The sequence below is a fragment of the Sus scrofa genome, chromosome 14 (assembly GCF_054392235.1).
Source record: "Sus scrofa isolate SSC_HxYL_T2T_F1_AM1 chromosome 14, Sscrofa_HxYL_maternal_Yorkshire_Landrace_v2.0, whole genome shotgun sequence".
Classification (NCBI taxonomy): domain Eukaryota; kingdom Metazoa; phylum Chordata; class Mammalia; order Artiodactyla; family Suidae; genus Sus; species Sus scrofa.
Window position 1 is genome coordinate 4350027 of NC_139396.1, and position 19086 is coordinate 4369112.

Below are 19086 nucleotides of genomic sequence, written 5' to 3' on the forward strand. Positions count from 1 at the left end.
ACTGCACACAATCGTGATCCATTTCGCCACAATGAATGGAATTCTCAGCATTCAATGACGCTGCATGGAATCCACTGCATTAAATCAGAGATGCTTTGGGACATGTTGCAAAAAATCCACTGCATTCAATCATGCTGCAGGAATCCACAGCATTCAATCATGCTGCATAAAATACCCTGCCTTCAATAGTGTTCCATTTCTTCATGCTGCATGGAATACACTGCATTCAATCAGGATGCATGGAATCCACATCATTTAATTGAGGTGCATTTTACCAGGCTGCATGGAATCCACTGCATTCAATCATGCTGCATGGAATCCACTGCATTCAATCGGGATGCATTTTACCACGCTGCATGAATTACACTGCATTCAATCACAATGCATGGAATCCACTGCATTCAATGACGCTGCATGGAATCCACTGCACTCAATCGGGATACTTTTGGCAATGCTGCATAAAACCCACTGCATTCAATCGGGATGCATTGGGCCTCACTGCGTGAACTCAACTGAATACATACGGGATCCATTGTGCCACAATGCAGGGAGTCTTCTGCATTCAATGACGCTGCATGGAATCCACTGCATTCTATCGGGATGCTTTTGGCCATGCTGCATAAAATCCACTGCATTCAGTCATGCTGCATGGAATCCAGTGCATCCAATCGGGATATTGTGGGTCATGCTGCATAAAATCCAATGCATTCAATCATGCTGCACCGTATCCACTGCATTCAGTCGGGATGTTTTGGGACATGCTGCAGAAAATTCACTGCATTAAATCAGGATGCTTTGGGCCATTCTGCAAAAAATCCACTGCATTCAATCATGCTGCATAAAATCCACTGCATTCAATATGGTTCCATTTCTTCATGCTGCATGGATCACACTGCATTAAATCACACTGCATGGAATCCTCTGCATTCAATCGGGATTAATTTTACCAGGCTGCATTGAATCCACTGCATTCAATCAGTATCCATTGCACCACACTGCATTGAATCCACTGCATTCAATTGAGATCAATTGGGCAACGATGCATAGAATCCACTGCATTCAATAGGGATCCAATTAGCCACACTGAATGGTATACACTGCGTTCAATCAGGATGCATTTCACCACGCTGCATGGAATCCACGGCATTCAATCGGGTTGCATGGGGCCATGCTGCATAAAATCCACTGCATTCCATCGAGATGCATTTGGCCTCGCTGCATGGACTCCACTGCACACAATCGTGATCCATTTCGCCACAATGAATGGAATTCTCAGCATTCAATGACGCTGCATGGAATCCACTGCATTAAATCAGAGATGCTTTGGGACATGTTGCAAAAAATCCACTGCATTCAATCATGCTGCAGGAATCCACAGCATTCAATCATGCTGCATAAAATACCCTGCCTTCAATAGTGTTCCATTTCTTCATGCTGCATGGAATACACTGCATTCAATCAGGATGCATGGAATCCACATCATTTAATTGAGGTGCATTTTACCAGGCTGCATGGAATCCACTGCATTCAATCATGCTGCATGGAATCCACTGCATTCAATCGGGATGCATTTTACCACGCTGCATGAATTACACTGCATTCAATCACAATGCATGGAATCCACTGCATTCAATGACGCTGCATGGAATCCACTGCACTCAATCGGGATACTTTTGGCAATGCTGCATAAAACCCACTGCATTCAATCGGGATGCATTGGGCCTCACTGCGTGAACTCAACTGAATACATACGGGATCCATTGTGCCACAATGCAGGGAGTCTTCTGCATTCAATGACGCTGCATGGAATCCACTGCATTCAATTGGGATGCTTTTGGCCATGCTGCATAAAATCCACTGCATTCAATCATGCTGCATGTAATCCACCTGATTCAATCGGGATGTTTTGGGACATGCTGCAGAAAATCCCCTGCATTAAATCGGGATGATTTGGGCCATGCTGCAAAAAATCCACTGCATTCAATCATGCTGCAGGTATCCACTGCATTCATTCGGAATACTTTGGGCCTTGCTGCTAATAATCCACAGCATTCAATCATGCTGCAGGTATCCACTGCATTCAATCATGCTGCATTAAATTCCCTGCATTCAATAGGGTTCCATTTCTTCATGCTGCCTGGAATGCACTGCATTAAATCACGCTGCATGGAATCCATTGCATTCAATTGGGATGCATTTTACCAGGCTGCATGGAATCCACTGCATTCAAGCATGCTTCATGGAATCCACTGCATTCAATCCGGATGCATGTTACCAGGCTGCATGTATTACACTGCATTCAATGACATTGCATGGAATCCACTGCCTTCAATCGGGATGCTTTTGGCCCTGCTGCATTAAATCAACTGCATTCAATCGGGATGCATTGGGCCTCACTACGTCAACTGCACTGAGTACAATCGGGATCCATTTTGGCACAATACATGGAGTCCTCTATATTCAATGACGCTGCATGTAATCCACTGCATTAAATCGTAATGCTTTGTGCCATGCTGCAAAAAATCCACTGCATTCATTCATGCCGCAGGAATCCACTGCAATCAATCATGCTGCATAAAATCAACTGCATTCAATAGGGTTCCATTACTTCATGCTGTCTGGAATACACTGAATTCAATCACGCTGCATGGAATCCAATGCATTCAATAGGGATGCATTTTACCAGGCTGCATGGAATCCACTGCATTCAATCATGCTGCATGGAATCCACTGCATTCAATCGGGATGCATTTTACCAGGCTGCATGGATTTCACTGCATTCAATCACAATGCATGGAATCCACTGCATTCTATCGGGATGCTTTTGGCCATGCTGCATAAAATCCACTGCATTCAATCATGCTGCATGGAATCCAGTGCATCCAATCGGGATATTTTGGGTCATGCTGCATAAAATCCAATGCATTCAATCATGCTGCACCGTATCCACTGCATTCAGTCGGGATGTTTTGGGACATGCTGCAGAAAATTCACTGCATTAAATCAGGATGCTTTGGGCCATTCTGCAAAAAATCCACTGCATTCAATCATGCTGCATAAAATCCACTGCATTCAATATGGTTCCATTTCTTCATGCTGCATGGATCACACTGCATTAAATCACACTGCATGGAATCCTCTGCATTCAATCGGGATTAATTTTACCAGGCTGCATTGAATCCACTGCATTCAATCAGTATCCATTGCACCACACTGCATTGAATCCACTGCATTCAATTGAGATCAATTGGGCAACGATGCATAGAATCCACTGCATTCAATAGGGATCCAATTAGCCACACTGAATGGTATACACTGCGTTCAATCAGGATGCATTTCACCACGCTGCATGGAATCCACGGCATTCAATCGGGTTGCATGGGGCCATGCTGCATAAAATCCACTGCATTCCATCGAGATGCATTTGGCCTCGCTGCATGGACTCCACTGCACACAATCGTGATCCATTTCGCCACAATGAATGGAATTCTCAGCATTCAATGACGCTGCATGGAATCCACTGCATTAAATCAGAGATGCTTTGGGACATGTTGCAAAAAATCCACTGCATTCAATAATTCTGCAGGAATCCACAGCATTCAATCATGCTGCATAAAATACCCTGCCTTCAATAGTGTTCCATTTCTTCATGCTGCATGGAATACACTGCATTCAATCAGGATGCATGGAATCCACATCATTTAATTGAGGTGCATTTTACCAGGCTGCATGGAATCCACTGCATTCAATCATGCTGCATGGAATCCACTGCATTCAATCGGGATGCATTTTACCACGCTGCATGAATTACACTGCATTCAATCACAATGCATGGAATCCACTGCATTCAATGACGCTGCATGGAATCCACTGCACTCAATCGGGATACTTTTGGCAATGCTGCATAAAACCCACTGCATTCAATCGGGATGCATTGGGCCTCACTGCGTGAACTCAACTGAATACATACGGGATCCATTGTGCCGCAATGAAGGGAGTCTTCTGCATTCAATGACGCTGCATGGAATCCACTGCATTCAATCGGGATGCTTTTGGCCATGCTGCATAAAATCCACTGCATTCAATCATGCTGCATCTAATCCACCTGATTCAATCGGGATGTTTTGGGACATGCTGCAGAAAATCCCCTGCATTAAATCGGGATGATTTGGGCCATGCTGCAAAAAATCCACTGCATTCAATCATGCTGCAGTTATCCACTGCATTCATTCGGAATACTTTGGGCCTTGCTGCTAATAATCCACAGCATTCAATCATGCTGCAGGTATCCACTGCATTCAATCATGCTGCATTAAATTCCCTGCATTCAATAGGGTTCCATTTCTTCATGCTGCCTGGAATGCACTGCATTAAATCACGCTGCATGGAATCCATTGCATTCAATTGGGATGCATTTTACCAGGCTGCATGGAATCCACTGCATTCAAGCATGCTTCATGGAATCCACTGCATTCAATCCGGATGCATGTTACCAGGCTGCATGTATTACACTGCATTCAATGACATTGCATGGAATCCACTGCCTTCAATCGGGATGCTTTTGGCCCTGCTGCATTAAATCAACTGCATTCAATCGGGATGCATTGGGCCTCACTGCGTCAACTGCACTGAGTACAATCGGGATCCATTTTGGCACAATACATGGAGTCCTCTATATTCAATGACGCTGCATGTAATCCACTGCATTAAATCGTAATGCTTTGTGCCATGCTGCAAAAAATCCACTGCATTCATTCATGCCGCAGGAATCCACTGCAATCAATCATGCTGCATAAAATCAACTGCATTCAATAGGGTTCCATTACTTCATGCTGTCTGGAATACACTGAATTCAATCACGCTGCATGGAATCCAATGCATTCAATAGGGATGCATTTTACCAGGCTGCATGGAATCCACTGCATTCAATCATGCTGCATGGAATCCACTGCATTCAATCGGGATGCATTTTACCAGGCTGCATGGATTTCACTGCATTCAATCACAGTGCATGGAATCCACTGCATTCTATCGGAATGCTTTTGGCCATGCTGCATAAAATCCACTGCATTCAATCATGCTGCATGGAATCCAGTGCATCCAATCTGGATATTTTGGGTCATGCTGCATAAAATCCAATGCATTCAATCATGCTGCACCGTATCCACTGCATTCAGTCGGGATGTTTTTGGACATGCTGCAGAAAATTCACTGCATTAAATCAGGATGCTTTGGGCCATTCTGCAAAAAATCCAGTGCATTCAATCATGCTGCATAAAATCCACTGCATTCAATATGGTTCCATTTCTTCATGCTGCATGGATCACACTGCATTAAATCACACTGCATGGAATCCTCTGCATTCAATCGGGATTAATTTTACCAGGCTGCATGCAATCCACTGCATTCAATCAGTATCCATTGCACCACACCGCATTGAATCCACTGCATTCAATTGAGATCAATTGGGCAACGATGCATAGAATCCACTGCATTCAATAGGGATCCAATTAGCCACACTGAATGGTATACACTTTGTTCAATCAGGATGCATTTCACCACGCTGCATGGAATCCACGGCATTCAATCGGGTTGCATGGGGCCATGCTGCATAAAATCCACTGCATTCCATCGAGATGCATTTGGCCTCGCTGCATGGACTCCACTGCACACAATCGTGATCCATTTCGCCACAATGAATGGAATTCTCAGCATTCAATGACGCTGCATGGAATCCACTGCATTAAATCAGAGATGCTTTGGGACATGTTGCAAAAAATCCACTGCATTCAATAATTCTGCAGGAATCCACAGCATTCAATCATGCTGCATAAAATACCCTGCCTTCAATAGTGTTCCATTTCTTCATGCTGCATGGAATACACTGCATTCAATCAGGATGCATGGAATCCACATCATTTAATTGAGGTGCATTTTACCAGGCTGCATGGAATCCACTGCATTCAATCATGCTGCATGGAATCCACTGCATTCAATCGGGATGCATTTTACCACGCTGCATGAATTACACTGCATTCAATCACAATGCATGGAATCCACTGCATTCAATGACGCTGCATGGAATCCACTGCACTCAATCGGGATACTTTTGGCAATGCTGCATAAAACCCACTGCATTCAATCGGGATGCATTGGGCCTCACTGCGTGAACTCAACTGAATACATACGGGATCCATTGTGCCACAATGCAGGGAGTCTTCTGCATTCAATGACGCTGCATGGAATCCACTGCATTCAATTGGGATGCTTTTGGCCATGCTGCATAAAATCCACTGCATTCAATCATGCTGCATGTAATCCACCTGATTCAATCGGGATGTTTTGGGACATGCTGCAGAAAATCCCCTGCATTAAATCGGGATGATTTGGGCCATGCTGCAAAAAATCCACTGCATTCAATCATGCTGCAGTTATCCACTGCATTCATTCGGAATACTTTGGGCCTTGCTGCTAATAATCCACAGCATTCAATCATGCTGCAGGTATCCACTGCATTCAATCATGCTGCATTAAATTCCCTGCATTCAATAGGGTTCCATTTCTTCATGCTGCCTGGAATGCACTGCATTAAATCACGCTGCATGGAATCCATTGCATTCAATTGGGATGCATTTTACCAGGCTGCATGGAATCCACTGCATTCAAGCATGCTTCATGGAATCCACTGCATTCAATCCGGATGCATGTTACCAGGCTGCATGTATTACACTGCATTCAATGACATTGCATGGAATCCACTGCCTTCAATCGGGATGCTTTTGGCCCTGCTGCATTAAATCAACTGCATTCAATCGGGATGCATTGGGCCTCACTGCGTCAACTGCACTGAGTACAATCGGGATCCATTTTGGCACAATACATGGAGTCCTCTATATTCAATGACGCTGCATGGAATCCACTGCATTAAATCGTAATGCTTTGTGCCATGCTGCAAAAAATCCACTGCATTCATTCATGCCGCAGGAATCCACTGCAATCAATCATGCTGCATAAAATCAACTGCATTCAATAGGGTTCCATTACTTCATGCTGTCTGGAATACACTGAATTCAATCACGCTGCATGGAATCCAATGCATTCAATAGGGATGCATTTTACCAGGCTGCATGGAATCCACTGCATTCAATCATGCTGCATGGAATCCACTGCATTCAATCGGGATGCATTTTACCAGGCTGCATGGATTTCACTGCATTCAATCACAATGCATGGAATCCACTGCATTCTATCGGGATGCTTTTGGCCATGCTGCATAAAATCCACTGCATTCAATCATGCTGCATGGAATCCAGTGCATCCAATCGGGATATTGTGGGTCATGCTGCATAAAATCCAATGCATTCAATCATGCTGCACCGTATCCACTGCATTCAGTCGGGATGTTTTGGGACATGCTGCAGAAAATTCACTGCATTAAATCAGGATGCTTTGGGCCATTCTGCAAAAAATCCACTGCATTCAATCATGCTGCATAAAATCCACTGCATTCAATATGGTTCCATTTCTTCATGCTGCATGGATCACACTGCATTAAATCACACTGCATGGAATCCTCTGCATTCAATCGGGATTAATTTTACCAGGCTGCATTGAATCCACTGCATTCAATCAGTATCCATTGCACCACACTGCATTGAATCCACTGCATTCAATTGAGATCAATTGGGCAACGATGCATAGAATCCACTGCATTCAATAGGGATCCAATTAGCCACACTGAATGGTATACACTGCGTTCAATCAGGATGCATTTCACCACGCTGCATGGAATCCACGGCATTCAATCGGGTTGCATGGGGCCATGCTGCATAAAATACACTGCATTCCATCAGATGCATTTGGCCTCGCTGCATGGACTCCACTGCACACAATCGTGATCCATTTCGCCACAATGAATGGAATTCTCAGCATTCAATGACGCTGCATGGAATCCACTGCATTAAATCAGAGATGCTTTGGGACATGTTGCAAAAAATCCACTGCATTCAATAATTCTGCAGGAATCCACAGCATTCAATCATGCTGCATAAAATACCCTGCCTTCAATAGTGTTCCATTTCTTCATGCTGCATGGAATACACTGCATTCAATCAGGATGCATGGAATCCACATCATTTAATTGAGGTGCATTTTACCAGGCTGCATGGAATCCACTGCATTCAATCATGCTGCATGGAATCCACTGCATTCAATCGGGATGCATTTTACCACGCTGCATGAATTACACTGCATTCAATCACAATGCATGGAATCCACTGCATTCAATGACGCTGCATGGAATCCACTGCACTCAATCGGGATACTTTTGGCAATGCTGCATAAAACCCACTGCATTCAATCGGGATGCATTGGGCCTCACTGCATGAACTCAACTGAATACATACGGGATCCATTGTGCCACAATGCAGGGAGTCTTCTGCATTCAATGACGCTGCATGGAATCCACTGCATTCAATTGGGATGCTTTTGGCCATGCTGCATAAAATCCACTGCATTCAATCATGCTGCATGTAATCCACCTGATTCAATCGGGATGTTTTGGGACATGCTGCAGAAAATCCCCTGCATTAAATCAGGATGATTTGGGCCATGCTGCAAAAAATCCACTGCATTCAATCATGCTGCAGTTATCCACTGCATTCATTCGGAATACTTTGGGCCTTGCTGCTAATAATCCACAGCATTCAATCATGCTGCAGGTATCCACTGCATTCAATCATGCTGCATTAAATTCCCTGCATTCAATAGGGTTCCATTTCTTCATGCTGCCTGGAATGCACTGCATTAAATCACGCTGCATGGAATCCATTGCATTCAATTGGGATGCATTTTACCAGGCTGCATGGAATCCACTGCATTCAAGCATGCTTCATGGAATCCACTGCATTCAATCCGGATGCATGTTACCAGGCTGCATGTATTACACTGCATTCAATGACATTGCATGGAATCCACTGCCTTCAATCGGGATGCTTTTGGCCCTGCTGCATTAAATCAACTGCATTCAATCGGGATGCATTGGGCCTCACTGCGTCAACTGCACTGAGTACAATCGGGATCCATTTTGGCACAATACATGGAGTCCTCTATATTCAATGACGCTGCATGGAATCCACTGCATTAAATCGTAATGCTTTGTGCCATGCTGCAAAAAATCCACTGCATTCATTCATGCCGCAGGAATCCACTGCAATCAATCATGCTGCATAAAATCAACTGCATTCAATAGGGTTCCATTACTTCATGCTGTCTGGAATACACTGAATTCAATCACGCTGCATGGAATCCAATGCATTCAATAGGGATGCATTTTACCAGGCTGCATGGAATCCACTGCATTCAATCATGCTGCATGGAATCCACTGCATTCAATCGGGATGCATTTTACCAGGCTGCATGGATTTCACTGCATTCAATCACAATGCATGGAATCCACTGCATTCTATCGGGATGCTTTTGGCCATGCTGCATAAAATCCACTGCATTCAATCATGCTGCATGGAATCCAGTGCATCCAATCGGGATATTGTGGGTCATGCTGCATAAAATCCAATGCATTCAATCATGCTGCACCGTATCCACTGCATTCAGTCGGGATGTTTTGGGACATGCTGCAGAAAATTCACTGCATTAAATCAGGATGCTTTGGGCCATTCTGCAAAAAATCCACTGCATTCAATCATGCTGCATAAAATCCACTGCATTCAATATGGTTCCATTTCTTCATGCTGCATGGATCACACTGCATTAAATCACACTGCATGGAATCCTCTGCATTCAATCGGGATTAATTTTACCAGGCTGCATTGAATCCACTGCATTCAATCAGTATCCATTGCACCACACTGCATTGAATCCACTGCATTCAATTGAGATCAATTGGGCAACGATGCATAGAATCCACTGCATTCAATAGGGATCCAATTAGCCACACTGAATGGTATACACTGCGTTCAATCAGGATGCATTTCACCACGCTGCATGGAATCCACGGCATTCAATCGGGTTGCATGGGGCCATGCTGCATAACATCCACTGCATTCCATCGAGATGCATTTGGCCTCGCTGCATGGACTCCACTGCACACAATCGTGATCCATTTCGCCACAATGAATGGAATTCTCAGCATTCAATGACGCTGCATGGAATCCACTGCATTAAATCAGAGATGCTTTGGGACATGTTGCAAAAAATCCACTGCATTCAATAATTCTGCAGGAATCCACAGCATTCAATCATGCTGCATAAAATACCCTGCCTTCAATAGTGTTCCATTTCTTCATGCTGCATGGAATACACTGCATTCAATCAGGATGCATGGAATCCACATCATTTAATTGAGGTGCATTTTACCAGGCTGCATGGAATCCACTGCATTCAATCATGCTGCATGGAATCCACTGCATTCAATCGGGATGCATTTTACCACGCTGCATGAATTACACTGCATTCAATCACAATGCATGGAATCCACTGCATTCAATGACGCTGCATGGAATCCACTGCACTCAATCGGGATACTTTTGGCAATGCTGCATAAAACCCACTGCATTCAATCGGGATGCATTGGGCCTCACTGCGTGAACTCAACTGAATACATACGGGATCCATTGTGCCACAATGCAGGGAGTCTTCTGCATTCAATGACGCTGCATGGAATCCACTGCATTCAATTGGGATGCTTTTGGCCATGCTGCATAAAATCCACTGCATTCAATCATGCTGCATGTAATCCACCTGATTCAATCGGGATGTTTTGGGACATGCTGCAGAAAATCCCCTGCATTAAATCGGGATGATTTGGGCCATGCTGCAAAAAATCCACTGCATTCAATCATGCTGCAGGTATCCACTGCATTCATTCGGAATACTTTGGGCCTTGCTGCTAATAATCCACAGCATTCAATCATGCTGCAGGTATCCACTGCATTCAATCATGCTGCATTAAATTCCCTGCATTCAATAGGGTTCCATTTCTTCATGCTGCCTGGAATGCACTGCATTAAATCACGCTGCATGGAATCCATTGCATTCAATTGGGATGCATTTTACCAGGCTGCATGGAATCCACTGCATTCAAGCATGCTTCATGGAATCCACTGCATTCAATCCGGATGCATGTTACCAGGCTGCATGTATTACACTGCATTCAATGACATTGCATGGAATCCACTGCCTTCATTCGGGATGCTTTTGGCCCTGCTGCATTAAATCAACTGCATTCAATCGGAATGCATTGGGCCTCACTGCGTCAACTGCACTGAGTACAATCGGGATCCATTTTGGCACAATACATGGAGTCCTCTATATTCAATGACGCTGCATGGAATCCACTGCATTAAATCGTAATGCTTTGTGCCATGCTGCAAAAAATCCACTGCATTCATTCATGCCGCAGGAATCCACTGCAATCAATCATGCTGCATAAAATCAACTGCATTCAATAGGGTTCCATTACTTCATGCTGTCTGGAATACACTGAATTCAATCACGCTGCATGGAATCCAATGCATTCAATAGGGATGCATTTTACCAGGCTGCATGGAATCCACTGCATTCAATCGGGATGCATTTTACCAGGCTGCATGGATTTCACTGCATTCAATCACAATGCATGGAATCCACTGCATTCTATCGGGATGCTTTTGGCCATGCTGCATAAAATCCACTGCATTCAATCATGCTGCATGGAATCCAGTGCATCCAATCGGGATATTGTGGGTCATGCTGCATAAAATCCAATGCATTCAATCATGCTGCACCGTATCCACTGCATTCAGTCGGGATGTTTTGGGACATGCTGCAGAAAATTCACTGCATTAAATCAGGATGCTTTGGGCCATTCTGCAAAAAATCCACTGCATTCAATCATGCTGCATAAAATCCACTGCATTCAATATGGTTCCATTTCTTCATGCTGCATGGATCACACTGCATTAAATCACACTGCATGGAATCCTCTGCATTCAATCGGGATTAATTTTACCAGGCTGCATTGAATCCACTGCATTCAATCAGTATCCATTGCACCACACTGCATTGAATCCACTGCATTCAATTGAGATCAATTGGGCAACGATGCATAGAATCCACTGCATTCAATAGGGATCCAATTAGCCACACTGAATGGTATACACTGCGTTCAATCAGGATGCATTTCACCACGCTGCATGGAATCCACGGCATTCAATCGGGTTGCATGGGGCCATGCTGCATAAAATACACTGCATTCCATCAGATGCATTTGGCCTCGCTGCATGGACTCCACTGCACACAATCGTGATCCATTTCGCCACAATGAATGGAATTCTCAGCATTCAATGACGCTGCATGGAATCCTCTGCATTCAATCGGGATGCTTTTGGCCATGCTGCATAAAATCCACTGCATCAGTCATGCTGCACGGTACCACTGCATTCAATCGGGATGTTTTGGGACATGCTGAATAAAATCCACTGCATTAAATCGGGATGCATTGGGCCAAGCTGCAAAAACTCCACTGCATTCAATCATGCTGCATGGAATCTACTGCTTTCAATCGGGATGCATTTTACCAGGATGCGTGGAATCCACTGCATTCAATACAATGCATAGAATCCACTGCATTCAATGACGCTGCATGGAAACATCTGCATTCAATCGGGATGCTTTTGGCCATGCTGCATAAAATCCACTGCATTCAATCGAGATGTATTGGGACATGCTGCAGAAAATCCACTGCATTAAATCGGGATGCTTTGGGCCAAGCTGCAAAAAATCCACTGCATTCAATCATGCTGCAGGAATCCACTGCATTTAATCATGCTGCATAAAATACCCTGCATTCAATAAGGTTCCATTTCTTCATGCTGCATGGAATCCACTGCATTCAATCGGGATTCATTTTACCAGGCTGCATGGATCATACTGCATTAAATCACACTGCATGGAATCCACTGCATTCAAATGGAATGAATTTTATCAGGCTGCATGGAATCCACTGCATTCAATCAGGCTGCATGGAATCCACTGCATTCAATCGGGATGCATTTTACCACGCTGCATGAATTACACTGCATTCAATCACAATGCATGGAATCCACTGCATTCAATGACGCTGCATGGAATCCACTGCATTCTATCGGGACGCTTTTGGCCATGCTGCATAAAATCCACTGCATTCAATCATGCTGCATGGAATCCAGTGCATCCAATCGGGATATTGTGGGTCATGCTGCATAAAATCCAATGCATTCAATCATGCTGCACCGTATCCACTGCATTCAGTCGGGATGTTTTGGGACATGCTGCAGAAAATTCACTGCATTAAATCAGGATGCTTTGGGCCATTCTGCAAAAAATCCACTGCATTCAATCATGCTGCATAAAATCCACTGCATTCAATATGGTTCCATTTCTTCATGCTGCATGGATCACACTGCATTAAATCACACTGCATGGAATCCTCTGCATTCAATCGGGATTAATTTTACCAGGCTGCATGGAATCCACTGCATTCAATCAGTATCCATTGCACCACACTGCATTGAATCCACTGCATTCAATTGAGATCAATTGGGCAACGATGCATAGAATCCACTGCATTCAATAGGGATCCAATTAGCCACACTGAATGGTATACACTGCGTTCAATCAGGATGCATTTCACCACGCTGCATGGAATCCACGGCATTCAATCGGGTTGCATGGGGCCATGCTGCATAAAATCCACTGCATTCCATCGAGATGCATTTGGCCTCGCTGCATGGACTCCACTGCACACAATCGTGATCCATTTCGCCACAATGAATGGAATTCTCAGCATTCAATGACGCTGCATGGAATCCACTGCATTAAATCAGAGATGCTTTGGGACATGTTGCAAAAAATCCACTGCATTCAATAATTCTGCAGGAATCCACAACATTCAATCATGCTGCATAAAATACCCTGCATTCAATAGTGTTCCATTTCTTCATGCTGCATGGAATACACTGCATTCAATCAGGATGCATGGAATCCACATCATTTAATTGAGGTGCATTTTACCAGGCTGCATGGAATCCACTGCATTCAATCATGCTGCATGGAATCCACTGCATTCAATCGGGATGCATTTTACCACGCTGCATGAATTACACTGCATTCAATCACAATGCATGGAATCCACTGCATTCAATGACGCTGCATGGAATCCACTGCACTCAATCGGGATACTTTTGGCAATGCTGCATAAAACCCACTGCATTCAATCGGGATGCATTGGGCCTCACTGCATGAACTCAACTGAATACATACGGGATCCATTGTGCCACAATGCAGGGAGTCTTCTGCATTCAATGACGCTGCATGGAATCCACTGCATTCAATTGGGATGCTTTTGGCCATGCTGCATAAAATCCACTGCATTCAATCATGCTGCATGTAATCCACCTGATTCAATCGGGATGTTTTGGGACATGCTGCAGAAAATCCCCTGCATTAAATCGGGATGATTTGGGCCATGCTGCAAAAAATCCACTGCATTCAATCATGCTGCAGTTATCCACTGCATTCATTCGGAATACTTTGGGCCTTGCTGCTAATAATCCACAGCATTCAATCATGCTGCAGGTATCCACTGCATTCAATCATGCTGCATTAAATTCCCTGCATTCAATAGGGTTCCATTTCTTCATGCTGCCTGGAATGCACTGCATTAAATCACGCTGCATGGAATCCATTGCATTCAATTGGGATGCATTTTACCAGGCTGCATGGAATCCACTGCATTCAAGCATGCTTCATGGAATCCACTGCATTCAATCCGGATGCATGTTACCAGGCTGCATGTATTACACTGCATTCAATGACATTGCATGGAATCCACTGCCTTCAATCGGGATGTTTTGGCCCTGCTGCATTAAATCAACTGCATTCAATCGGGATGCATTGGGCCTCACTGCGTCAACTGCACTGAGTACAATCGGGATCCATTTTGGCACAATACATGGAGTCCTCTATATTCAATGACGCTGCATGTAATCCACTGCATTAAATCAGAGATGCTTTGGGACATGTTGCAAAAAATCCACTGCATTCAATAATTCTGCAGGAATCCACAGCATTCAATCATGCTGCATAAAATACCCTGCATTCAATAGTGTTCCATTTCTTCATGCTGCATGGAATACACTGCATTCAATCAGGATGCATGGAATCCACATCATTTAATTGAGGTGCATTTTACCAGGCTGCATGGAATCCACTGCATTCAATCATGCTGCATGGAATCCACTGCATTCAATCGGGATGCATTTTACCAGGCTGCATGGATTTCACTGCATTCAATCACAATGCATGGAATCCACTGCATTCAATGACGCTGCATGGAATCCACTGCACTCAATCGGGATACTTTTGGCAATGCTGCATAAAACCCACTGCATTCAATCGGGATGCATTGGGCCTCACTGCATGAACTCAACTGAATACATACGGGATCCATTGTGCCACAATGCAGGGAGTCTTCTGCATTCAATGACACTGCATGGAATCCACTGCATTCAATCGGGATGCTTTTGGCCATGCTGCATAAAATCCACTGCATTCAATCATGCTGCATGTAATCCACCTGATTCAATCGGGATGTTTTGGGACATGCTGCAGAAAATCCCCTGCATTAAATCGGGATGATTTGGGCCATGCTGCAAAAAATCCACTGCATTCAATCATGCTGCAGTTATCCACTGCATTCATTCGGAATACTTTGGGCCTTGCTGCTAATAATCCACAGCATTCAATCATGCTGCAGGTATCCACTGCATTCAATCATGCTGCATTAAATTCCCTGCATTCAATAGGGTTCCATTTCTTCATGCTGCCTGGAATGCACTGCATTAAATCACGCTGCATGGAATCCATTGCATTCAATTGGGATGCATTTTACCAGGCTGCATGGAATCCACTGCATTCAAGCATGCTTCATGGAATCCACTGCATTCAATCCGGATGCATGTTACCAGGCTGCATGTATTACACTGCATTCAATGACATTGCATGGAATCCACTGCCTTCAATCGGGATGTTTTGGCCCTGCTGCATTAAATCAACTGCATTCAATCGGGATGCATTGGGCCTCACTGCCTCAACTGCACTGAGTACAATCGGGATCCATTTTGGTACAATACATGGAGTCCTCTATATTCAATGACGCTGCATGTAATCCACTGCATTAAATCGTAATGCTTTGTGCCATGCTGCAAAAAATCCACTGCATTCATTCATGCCGCAGGAATCCACTGCAATCAATCATGCTGCATAAAATCAACTGCATTCAATAGGGTTCCATTACTTCATGCTGTCTGGAATACACTGAATTCAATCACGCTGCATGGAATCCAATGCATTCAATAGGGATGCATTTTACCAGGCTGCATGGAATCCACTGCATTCAATCATGGTGCATGGAATCCACTGCATTCAATCGGGATGCATTTTACCAGGCTGCATGGATTTCACTGCATTCAATCACAATGCATGGAATCCACTGCATTCTATCGGGATGCTTTTGGCCATGCTGCATAAAATCCACTGCATTCAATCATGCTGCATGGAATCCAGTGCATCCAATCGGGATATTGTGGGTCATGCTGCATAAAATCCAATGCATTCAATCATGCTGCACCGTATCCACTGCATTCAGTCGGGATGTTTTGGGACATGCTGCAGAAAATTCACTGCATTAAATCAGGATGCTTTGGGCCATTCTGCAAAAAATCCACTGCATTCAATCATGCTGCATAAAATCCACTGCATTCAATATGGTTCCATTTCTTCATGCTGCATGGATCACACTGCATTAAATCACACTGCATGGAATCCTCTGCATTCAATCGGGATTAATTTTACCAGGCTGCATGGAATCCACTGCATTCAATCAGTATCCATTGCACCACACTGCATTGAATCCACTGCATTCAATTGAGATCAATTGGGCAACGATGCATAGAATCCACTGCATTCAATAGGGATCCAATTAGCCACACTGAATGGTATACACTGCGTTCAATCAGGATGCATTTCACCACGCTGCATGGAATCCACGGCATTCAATCGGGTTGCATGGGGCCATGCTGCATAAAATCCACTGCATTCCATCGAGATGCATTTGGCCTCGCTGCATGGACTCCACTGCACACAATCGTGATCCATTTCGCCACAATGAATGGAATTCTCAGCATTCAATGACGCTGCATGGAATCCACTGCATTAAATCAGAGATGCTTTGGGACATGTTGCAAAAAATCCACTGCATTCAATAATTCTGCAGGAATCCACAGCATTCAATCATGCTGCATAAAATACCCTGCATTCAATAGTGTTCCATTTCTTCATGCTGCATGGAATACACTGCATTCAATCAGGATGCATGGAATCCACATCATTTAATTGAGGTGCATTTTACCAGGCTGCATGGAATCCACTGCATTCAATCATGCTGCATGGAATCCACTGCATTCAATCGGGATGCATTTTACCACGCTGCATGAATTACACTGCATTCAATCACAATGCATGGAATCCACTGCATTCAATGATGCTGCATGGAATCCACTGCACTCAATCGGGATACTTTTGGCAATGCTGCATAAAACCCACTGCATTCAATCGGGATGCATTGGGCCTCACTGCGTGAACTCAACTGAATACATACGGGATCCATTGTGCCACAATGCAGGGAGTCTTCTGCATTCAATGACGCTGCATGGAATCCACTGCATTCAATCGGGATGCTTTTGGCCATGCTGCATAAAATCCACTGCATTCAATCATGCTGCATGTAATCCACCTGATTCAATCGGGATGTTTTGGGACATGCTGCAGAAAATCCCCTGCATTAAATCGGGATGATTTGGGCCATGCTGCAAAAAATCCACTGCATTCAATCATGCTGCAGTTATCCACTGCATTCATTCGGAATACTTTGGGCCTTGCTGCTAATAATCCACAGCATTCAATCATGCTGCAGGTATCCACTGCATTCAATCATGCTGCATTAAATTCCCTGCATTCAATAGGGTTCCATTTCTTCATGCTGCCTGGAATGCACTGCATTAAATCACGCTGCATGGAATCCATTGCATTCAATTGGGATGCATTTTACCAGGCTGCATGGAATCCACTGCATTCAAGCATGCTTCATGGAATCCACTGCATTCAATCCGGATGCATGTTACCAGGCTGCATGTATTACACTGCATTCAATGACATTGCATGGAATTCACTGCCTTCAATCGGGATGTTTTGGCCCTGCTGCATTAAATCAACTGCATTCAATCGGGATGCATTGGGCCTCACTGTGTCAACTGCACTGAGTACAATCGGGATCCATTTTGGCACAATACATGGAGTCCTCTATATTCAATGACGCTGCATGTAATCCACTGCATTAAATCAGAGATGCTTTGGGACATGTTGCAAAAAATCCACTGCATTCAATAATTCTGCAGGAATCCACAGCATTCAATCATGCTGCATAAAATACCCTGCCTTCAATAGTGTTCCATTTCTTCATGCTGCATGGAATACACTGCATTCAATCAGGATGCATGGAATCCACATCATTTAATTGAGGTGCATTTTACCAGGCTGCATGGAATCCACTGCATTCAATCATGCTGCATGGAATCCACTGCATTCAATCGGGATGCATTTTACCACGCTGCATGAATTACACTGCATTCAATCACAATGCATGGAATCCACTGCATTCAATGACGCTGCATGGAATCCACTGCACTCAATCGGGATACTTTTGGCAATGCTGCATAAAACCCACTGCATTCAATCGGGATGCATTGGGCCTCACTGCATGAACTCAACTGAATACATACGGGATCCATTGTGCCACAATGCAGGGAGTCTTCTGCATTCAATGACGCTGCATGGAATCCACTGCATTCAATCGGGATGCTTTTGGCCATGCTGCATAAAATCCACTGCATTCAATCATGCTGCATGTAATCCACCTGATTCAATCGGGATGTTTTGGGACATGCTGCAGAAAATCCCCTGCATTAAATCGGGATGATTTGGGCCATGCTG